The sequence below is a fragment of the Ochotona princeps genome, chromosome 10, assembly GCF_030435755.1.
Source record: "Ochotona princeps isolate mOchPri1 chromosome 10, mOchPri1.hap1, whole genome shotgun sequence".
NCBI lineage: Eukaryota > Metazoa > Chordata > Mammalia > Lagomorpha > Ochotonidae > Ochotona > Ochotona princeps.
The window spans coordinates 54,578,511-54,589,190 of NC_080841.1; positions in this window are offsets into that span (position 1 = coordinate 54,578,511).

The window sequence follows — 10,680 nt, forward strand, 5'->3', positions numbered from 1 at the left end:
CCATTCTTGCTTTCTTTCACGCTCCCCTGTAATTCAAAGATTACAAACCTGGGAAGCATTTAAAAAATATTTATTTTTATTAGAAAGATTTACAGAGAGAAGGAGAGACATAAAGAAAGATCTTTCATCCACTGTTTCAATCCCCAAGCCGCAATGGCTGGAGCTAAGCTGATCTTAAGCCAGGAGCCAGGAGCTTCTTTAAGATGTGCCATATGGTTGCAGAATCCCAAGGCTTTGGGCTGTTCTATACTGTTTTCCCAGGCCACAGGCAAGAAGCTGGAAGGGAAGTGGAACAGCCAGAATACGAACCAGTGCCCAGATAGGATCCTGGCGCATGCAAGGTGGACTTCAGCCACTCCATTAGCCCTCTGCAGCAGGCCCTGGAAAGCATTTTTTAAAATTTAATTTGAAAATCACACACACACACACACACACACACACACACACAGACACTTCTTCCACTCACTGATTCAACTACCCAAATAGATACAGTGTGCTTAACCTCAGTGAAAGCTAGGATCCCAGAACTCCATTTGTATTTCCCACACGGGTAGTTCGTTTTTTGGGTCTTGGCCAAGCCAAAGCCAGGAGCTTAGAGCTTTCTACAGGTCATCTATATGTGTGCAAGCAATTGGGCTATGCTCAGCTGCTTTCTCAGGCACATTAGCAGAGAGCTAAACAGGAAGTGGAACAGCTGCAACTTGCACCAGAGCCCACATGGGCACACCGCTGGCCCCCAGACTTCTTCTTTTTATATATATATGTTTTTTATTAATTACATTGCATTATGTGACACAGTCCCATATGCACTGGGATTCCCCCCACCCCTCCCCAAGCCCTCCCCCTCCCCCCAGACTTCTTAAATAAATCTTTAGCTTCCCGATATACCTAATGTTCTATGTGGTGTTTATAGATTTTCTGCCTCCAAGATCAAACTGGTTTTGTTAAACAACATTGAGTAGGTTTCTTTTACAAGATCTTTAACCTGCATTACAAAGCTCTGAAAATTGAATGTGATATTTAGTGTTTCTGAATACTTTGTTTACTTTGTCCAAGATGGCCAAGGGCCTCTGATGTGGTCACACAACATGGTGTAGAATTGCTTTAAGGACAAGAAAGTAACAGAAGTGGCAGGCTATTTGAATTTCTGGCATGTATACAGTTATCTTAAGACAGACTTTTGGAAAGAGCAACTGAAGTGGCCCCTTTCAGTTTCAGAGATAACCTTGTTGGAATGCAAGCACAGAAATGTATTTATGTACTCATTTTCCACTGGGCTTGGCTTAAGAGGCAGATCTCACACCTGGGACCATATCCCAAGGTTGCTGGAATGTTTGTGGCTTTTTGCCTGGAAAATACCTTTCCAATGCGTTATTTTGTCAGGATTTTAGAAGTGCTCAGGAAACATTTCTTTCCTGCCTTGGTTCTGAACAAGCAACAACCAAAAGAAAAGGCAGAACTAAGAGAAGGGTAGACGGAAGATTAGACATTTTCTTTATGGTTGGACGAGGCTCTGTTAGTGGGAGGGTGTGGATTATTCCTTGCAGAACTCACCTGCTAATGGCCAGCCCCAGAACTTCTGTACTTATCTACCCAGGTGCATTGGACTCCAAATGCTGTGCTTATAAGTAAATACAGTTGAGCTTAGGTTCTTTGGGTGGCTCACACCCAGATGAAAAAAGAGGAGACATAGGTATGTTTGGTTGATTTTTCTCAAATTTTCCTATCAGGTCAACCTCCCAATCTTCCCTAGGGTGAAGTAAACACATAGGCAGACGGAGGTGGCATCAGAAGTACTCCCAACTGCTCCAGAGGAGATGCTGGAATTGGGGGCAACGCAGGTCCCTTAAATTGGACACACACACACACACACACACACACACACACACATATTTATCTAGAGGATCTGTATAATGTAGGCAAGTATACCATGAAGTGGAGATACACTGCAGTATACATCTCTGCTTCTGAATAAAAGATGGACTCCCAGTGAATGCTGGACTTTATGCCATTCTTTCTACCTACTATATCAGGACACACTTAAATAGCAGAGTGATGGACCTGTGACTTTTGTTGAAGGACTCAACTATTGTTAAAATATAGGGAAAAGTAGTGTGGGGAGGTGGGTGGGGGAAGGTGGAAAGGGAAATTCCTTAGCCTAAGGGAACTATATCATGCAAAAAAAGTGGATTAGCATAACTAATGAAATGAGAAGACCTCCCTGTGATCAGCTGGGGATCCTTTAGGGTGAGACTTTCATGCACAGAAAGTAGCTAATGCAGTGGATTCTCTTGTTCCAAGCACACCTCAGAATATTGGGTTCCCTGAGAGAACTGTCTGTATACATACATACATACATACATACACTTATGTTTGTATGTGTGTGTTTGAGAGAGAGTTTGTGAATTGTGCACACTGAAAGACATTGTAACACCAAGGATTGGTAGCTTGAGGTCCTGGCCTCCTTGATGGCTCATGGCAGTACTAAGTGGAAAGGCAGCCTTATGCCGCCCTGCACCATGTATCTCTCTGCTTCCATTCAAAGTTTGCTAGCAAGTGCTTAACAGTCAGTTCCAGGGGATGGCCCTGATTTGCAGCATTCGCCAGTTTTCCTGGTATCACCACTCTCTGTGGCTAACTTCAAACTACTAAAAAGTGAGAAACTTCTCCTCAGCATTCCTAAAGACTAACAGTTGGCTTTTTATGAGATGGTGCAGGCTTTTGACATCCAACCTTTTTTTCTCTACCTTTTCTTGGTTCATGGCCTTTCTCTAGCTGATTGTTGTTTGTGCAAGCCTCTCTGCCCAAACTCAAATTTGACCCTGCATTTCCTGGGTGATTCATTCCACCTCTCTTACTGACTGGGACGAAGCACCCTCTACCTCTTCAGTGCCATTTCCAGTCCTTGAGGGATTGACTCTGTCCACTGGCATTTATATTGGTGTGACTCTTCCCCAATACCTTTCTTATGCTGTGTGCCCCCTTTTTCTTCTTTTTTTCGTTTGATCTCTGTATTTTGCTTCTTTGAGACTCAGCTTGTCTGCAAATACCTCCAACCATTCTTCAGAATGGGTTAGGGCCTGTGTCTGTGTCCAAAGTATCTTTAGTATGCTTTCACCCCTGCACTAGGACCTTACTTGTATGGGTGTCGCTGTCCCGCAGCGATGGACTTGGTGCACGGAGCCGATAATAACACACGTGGACCCTGACTGATGGTCAAAAGCCGTAGTTTATTAGTAGCATCAGACTTTATACACTGAGGTTCATACAGGATTAGGGTAGAGATACTTAGTTCATCAACAAAACCATCAACTGTTTCTATGCCTTTGTTTGGAAGTCCTTTTCTCTTGTATATTACTTTCCACTCAACTGTTCTTATACAAATGATATCTCATCAGGTATACAAAAGGTAGCCATTTGGTTATTCTCCTCCAAATATTATCCAAGCAACTGTAATCCTGTGCTCACTGACCTTCTACGGTCACAATGTCCTCCTACATATGGGGACCTATTTATTTGTTTTGTCTGTTCTTATTAGTCTGTAAGGTTCTTGTGTGGAGATGGGGAACGTGGTTGCTATTACCCTTTTACATAGTCTGTTTGCTGATAACAGGGCTTCTGTCTCCAGCTCCCACCCCTTCTTTTGATATCACCTTCTGTCTACCTGCCTCCTGGAGGTATCAACCAGTACAACTCATAGGCAGCTCCAATGTAACTGGACAAAAGCAGGCTGTGTCCAGCAAGGCCTGGAATGGTTCCCTCAGTACCCCCTGTATTCACTTCCCTCAAGTTTCAGGGAGCTTGCATTTTGCCTTCTCTGGGTAACCCAACAGGTGGATGCATTGCACAGTTGTCCTTCATAGCCATATCTAGCCCCCATTCCTACTTGTTTACTATGTGCGCTTCCCTCCTATCATCAGGTGGTATCTGTTTATCATTTGCTTGATTATTATGGTTCACTGATCATTGATGAGCAGATGTATGGTTGTTTTGAGCAAGTTACCTAAGCTTGTGAGGCAATTAGGCTTATTCTGTAACCTTTAGAGGACTGGATAACAAATGAGACAATGCCTATGGAAGAGCCTGGTTCACAACCTGGCATACTTCAGATGCTTAATTAATGTTGCTGTCCTTTGTCCTTTGGGGCCGTACATAGTAAGCACATAATGAACATCAAACAGTGCTTAAGCAAATCTGGTGTAAACTACATCAAGTAGTTCCTAACATAGCATATCAGCTCTAAGACTTAATACAAATAAAGATGCCCTAGAGACAAGGATTCAAAGAATTGCGTCCTGAAGCAAGCTGAAGAGTGAGAACCAGTGATACAAAATGCATATTAAAGTGTGGTATTGGGTTTATTACTTCGAAGTCTCCAGGGACTAGAGCTACTAGCAGAAGGAAGTAGAGAGGTGGATAAATTTGTAGGGTAGAAGGCTAGAATCTCAGGCAAAGTTCCTATGATACCGTCTTAATATTCTTGCACTGGGAAAACTGTCTATGCTGACTATTAAGGGTGATCTGTGTGCCTCCAAGTCAATTGACTGTGTCAACAATATGTCTTCACAGCAATATCTCAACTGACATTTGACCAATTACTGGGAACCACAGTTCAGGCAAGTTGACACATACAATTGACCATCACATTGTACAATTCACTATTGATTTTTAATAGTATATTGAATATCTGATGCTTCTCTAATTCTAGGCAGGGTTGCATACACAATCTATCATGCAAAACCCTCATTTCTTCCACAAGAATTTGTTACTGACTTACTGTTTAGTACTTCTTATTCTTAAAAAAATGGTTTATTTATTTGAAAGACAGAATAACAGAGAGGAGAAACAGGGAAAGAGAGATCTATTTTCTGGTTTACTCCCCAAAAACTTGCAACAGCTTGGACTAAGCCACGTGCAGACCAGGAGCCAGGAACTCCATCCAGGTTTCCTCTGTTTGTGTCAGAGCCCCAACTACTTGAGCCCATCTTTTGTTGCTTTCCCAGGAACACTGATGGAAGGAAGGCAGATGTGGAATTCAATCCAAGACTCTGATACAGGATGCTGGCTACCCAGGTGGCATCGTAACCTGTTGGAACCTGCCCCACCTCTCTCATTCTTCACAGATTCATTCTAGAGATGGGGAGAACTTCATAGTCTTCATAGGAGCTTTTCAATCATTACCCACCCTTCCAGGCTGGGAAGTCTAGCGGAGAAAACCTCTCTTATTGAAATAAGGATATCTGTGAGCCCGGTGCAATGGCTCAATGGCTAAATCCTCACTCTGCAAGTGCTGGGATCCCAAATATGCAGAGGTTTGTGTCCTGGCTGCTCCACTTTCTATCCAGCTCCCTGCTTGGGGCCTGGGAGGGCAGTGGAGGATGGCCCAAAGCCTTGAGACCCTGCACTTGAATAGGAAAACCAAAAGAAGCTCCTGGCTTCGGATCAGCTCAGCTTCAGCCGTTGTGGCCATTTGGGTAGTGAACCAGCAGATGGAAGATTTGTCTCTGTCTCTTTTTCTCTCTGTAAATCTGGTCTTCCTTTCCAACAAAAATAAGTAAATCTTTAAGAAAAAAAAAAGGATATTTGCATGAAATCTTTCTTTGTCTCAGACATTTATCAAATAGTTCTCATTTGAAAGTCATAAAAACAAACTCATCTTAGACTTTGCAAGATGTGTCAGTTGCTATGCTGGTTTCTAGGGATATAAGGATAAGCAGGAGTCAGCTTTTCTCCTCTGAATGTTGCCCAGTTCTCACAGTACCTGTTAACCCTTCTGTTTTGCCTAGATAAAAGAAGCAAAGGTGTTTTATGAAATTGCAGAGGAAAAAGTAGCAGGAAAGACTTCATCGCTTCTTAGGTGTATATAAGAAGTTGGACAGATTGTTGTAAAGAGATGGAAAATATTGTTTCAGCAGGCAACAATTTGTTCATAATGGTTCCAGGTATGCAGTGGTCACCTAAGGCTTAGCATCAGATTTAATCTTTCTAGTTTGCATCAAGTGCTTATCAATGTTGATTTGCATCCTGTAGATGATGCTAGGTGACTGGTCAGGACTGAATTACATGACCTCTGGATAATATGACTTATTTTTGAGTGTGAAGTTCAGCAACTTTTTAAACATTTCTATTTATTTATTTATTTAAGGCAGATGCGCGCGCACACACACACACACACACACACACACACACGAGAATGAGAGAGTTCCTCCCTGCTGGTTCATTCCCCCCAAAGTACCTGTAACAATCAAGTTAGTGTAATGTTATTTTTCTTCATGTCCACTTGTCTTCAATATGAAGATGTCTCACTCTCAATTGATATATTCTGTGACTCTCAGTAATTCTTTAATGACGACTCTTTTTCATAAAATTAAAGTTGTGAAAAATTGGTAGAATTTCAGCAGAGTTTTGTTTTAAGTTTTTGATTTATGAATTTTGCTACCGTTTTTACAATCTACTCGCTTATCATCTTTATTTCCTGGCATAATTTCCAATCATCTGAATATAGTTTATCCTGTTCAGAGGGTTTTTTTTTTGGTATTTGTCTGTGTCTTGTTAACTTGTCATTGCATCCTCATTTGAGAAGTCAGGAGACCTTGCAGGACTCATGAATCCAAAACAGGGTGTGAGTTGGGGAAGCAGTTAAGATAAAAAAGAATTTAGGGGTCAAGTTTCTCCAGTGTCTTGACAGTCACTGTAATTTTACTCTTGTTCTTAAATAGAAATCTTAAATAGATTCTATTTAAATAATTAATAAAAAATAATAATCTTAAATTTTAATATAAGTAAAAATTTAAGCAAAGGATTGAGAATGTTTGAGGACTCTGAAGTTACCTGAGAGAGGAAAGAAGTGCAGCTCTATAGAGTTATACCAGCTCTAGTTTCACCCAAATACTCATTGCTCTGTGATCCTTGGTTAGGTTAGATGTTGCAAATTCATCAGGGGAGAAATAATAAACTGAATCTGTTGGTTAAATAATACCATACTGCTTGGGCATCTCCTGGAGATCTCACAGGCACATTAGCAGGGAACTGTATTTGAAGTGTAGCAAGAGGGATTTGAACTTGGTGCTCCTAAATAATGCCAGCTTCAGGCATTTTTTTAACCCACATATGACAATTCCAGCCCCTAAATGCATTTTTGATTTGTTATGTCTATTTACCAATGATTTTATCAGTGCATAAACCCATAAATGCTAAGGAGCCTATGTACTTGAATACTATATTACTTCAATTCATATACATTCCATTATGGACACAGATTTTTAATTCCTAAACTCACCTAACACTGAAGGAGCCGTCTTACGGCACAAGCATCCATTTCCTTTTAAATTCTGGCTCCTCCTTTGGTAGTTGTGTATGTGTGAGGTAGGGCAGAGGAGGGAGGTTTGCTCTCACTCTTCTCCCACATGGCTTAACTCACTCAAATTCTTCAGGGTACTCTGTGCAAACATCCCCCGGGGAAGAAAGGTTTTGCTGGTGACCTGCTCCAGAAAGCAAACCCCACTTGACCCTCCCTGCCCTCCTCCCTTTACCTCAGGACACAAGGGAGTGTCCTGTGTGAAAATGTCACATGCTCTTTGTTGTCATTCCTGTTCTTAAACTATGTCACTCTGCTGGACTTTCCCCTCTACGACAACAGGGTCTTAGCTCTATGCTTGCCAAGTAGCAGGCAGTAAATAAAGATATGGTGCTGGAGACCAAGGGCAGAGTGACAGCTAAACTTCAGTACCAGTGGACATAGCCTGCAGAGACCTTGAAGGCAGACACTTGCTGGAACCCCAGAGTTGAAAAGAAGCAACTCTCCATGAAGATCATGGCTCAACATCATTTATTTCTCGGTAGAACTCCAAAAACCTGGTACATGCTTTTCTTGAGGAACAATACGAATTTGTTTCTTTTTCCTAAATACCTTTAGGCTATCTTTCATTTTGTTTCAAGCTAAAGTCTCACATTTCCTCTTCTTTTTTTAATAAAAGCCCCATAGTAATCCAGTTTTACACTCAGATTAGTGAGAAATCTTGAATGTTCCTGCCCATCAAGAGCACACAGCACAGCTTTAGAATGAAAGAATGAAACTATCAGGCCCAGTGCAATGGCTCAATTGGTTAATCCTCCCCTTGCAAGCACCAGTATCTTATATGAGTGTTGGTTAGTGTCCCAGCTGCTCCACTTTCTATTCAGCTCTGTGTTAATGGCCTAGGAAAGCAATGGTGGATGGCCAAAAGCCTTGGGATCCTGCACTTGCATGGGAGATCTGAAAGAGGCTCTAGGCTCCTGGCTTTGGAATGGCTCAGCTCAAGCCAGACATTACAGCCATTTAGGGAGTGACACGGTGAGTAGAAGATCTTTCAGTCTGCATCTGCTTCTCTGTATAAATCTGCCTTTCAATAAAAATAGTAAATCTTTTTTTTTTTTAAAGAGTGAAGCTCTCTATTGATGGTTTTAGGTAGCCCATAATGGATATTATCTAGAAGCTTCACTCTTCAAAGATCTGAGATTCCATTCCAAAAGTAAAATTAACTCAGCTAGGTTCACAGAGTTCAGAGAAAATCTAAAATTCAGTATCTGAAGAATAATCGTGGTATTGGTAGATACTATCAATTTTAAATGTTTTGCTTTCTCAGATTGAATTGAAATTATTTTTAGAATCAAAGCAGACATTGTCCATCTTGCTTAAACTACTTCATTGTTTTGCTCAGGGACTTTTTTATGACTTTTTCCATTTGGTGACTGTAAAATTCACTGTCTGGACAAACAACGTGGTAGACTCTAAGCCAAAGCCTGCACCTGCAGTGCACACAAAACTTCTACATGTCCAAAGCAACTAACTCTGAAACCCTTGAAATACTTCTGAGATTTGTCAGCATGCCAGAGTTTGAGATAAAAATGAAAGATGCCCTAACACCTTCCTCCAGCACTAAGTTGGCTAAATGCCTGATGATTAACACAACCCATCCATGAATGCCTTCAGAAATTCATGAAAACATCTGCTCTAGATTTTCCCTTTTTTTAAAAGATTTATTATTTTTACTAGAAAGTCAGATATACAGACAGGAGGAGAGACAGAGAGGAAGATCTTCCGTCCGATGATTCACTCCCCAAGTGACCGCAACAGCTGGTACTGCGCTGATCCGAAGCCAGGAGCCAGGAGCTCTTCCGGGTCTCCCACGTGGGTGCAGGGTCCCAATGCTTTGGGCTATCCTCGACTGCTTTCCCAGGCCACAGGCAGGGAACTGGATGGGAAGTGGAGCTGCTGGGATTAGAACTGGTGTCCATATGGGATCTCGGGGCGTTCCAGGTGAGGACTTTAGCCGCTAGGCCATCACGCCGGGCCCTGCTCTAGATTTCTAATTTACACACTTTTACGAACGAATTCATTCTTCCAGTGTCTAGTAGGCCCCCAAGTTAGGACTTAGAGCATACATGTGTGATCCCTGCCATTACAGCCATTTACTACTACTAGAAACACAAGCATGTATTACAGATTCACAAAGAAGAGTGATTCATTCCTGACAAACAGCCTGAGAAAGAAAAGGTCAAGTTGTGGGGTATGTGTGGGCATGTTGGGGGCCCAAGGTGTCAGGAACAGCATCCACAGCTCAGGTTATAAAGTGTCAAGGCAAAGTCACTGATTTTTCTCCAACTCCAAGTACTGTCTTTGGATCGATATCACCTCTACCAATCCATGATTTATGGATGTAAGCAAACCTGCTTGAATTGCAAAAGCTTGGAACCTGTGCAACTTTATACTCATGAGTTATTCCCACTTTAGACCTACTTCCAACAGAGGAGGGCTGAAAGGAAGGATGTGAGCATAGACAAAAGGACAGGGAAGGTGGTATCAGGTTCTTCTGCACGTAGGAGGCCCTTAGTCCAACAACAATTAGTCTACTCCATGGCAACCCTGAAAATAACATGGGACTGCTGCTTAGAGAAGGCTTGCCCCTGGCTGGCTGGAACCTGCATTTCTCAAGAGAAGGTGAGTTTGACTGTCACACTGCATGGGATGTGGGACAAAGGAAACCAGTGTTAGAGAGAGGGGACAAAGATGCCAATATGGGTTTGTCCCAGAATGACCTCATTCTGGGAGCCCCATAGCTTTGAGTTGCTGAAGTCCATGACCCAAACTTAAAACCCTCTTTGATAATAAATGCACCTTACTTTCTGGACTCATTCAACTAACCCATTATTAATAAATGACTTGCCACATAGTGGCACTCATATGAGAATGAATAGCATATAAGCAGGTGTTTCCAACTCTACACAAAGACTAGTTCATGCATTATAATTAAAATCAATAGGGAGCAGGTTGGCTTAATGATATTGAAATTTTACCTGATTTAAATGGTCATGTTTTGGCTAATGTCCAACAAAGCAAATAAAGAAAAAGCAGGTCAAGCAAGATCGTTACACAGTTCATAGACCTTGGCTTCAGTGTGGCTCTTTTCCCAGTGGTTGTTTCCTAGAAAGAAAATTAGTCTGTGCTCAAACACCCTTGTTAGAGGAAGGAGACACTGATGCACATAATGGAACACAATGTTTTACATTTGGTTTCCTGTTTATACTATATTTAATTTTGAAGATTGATGTTCATAATTATGTTTTGTTCAGGCTAATGTTAACATTAAATGCATCCCTGGGTTATACAGAGAATGAAAAGTGGAGAAGAGGTAGAAGCAT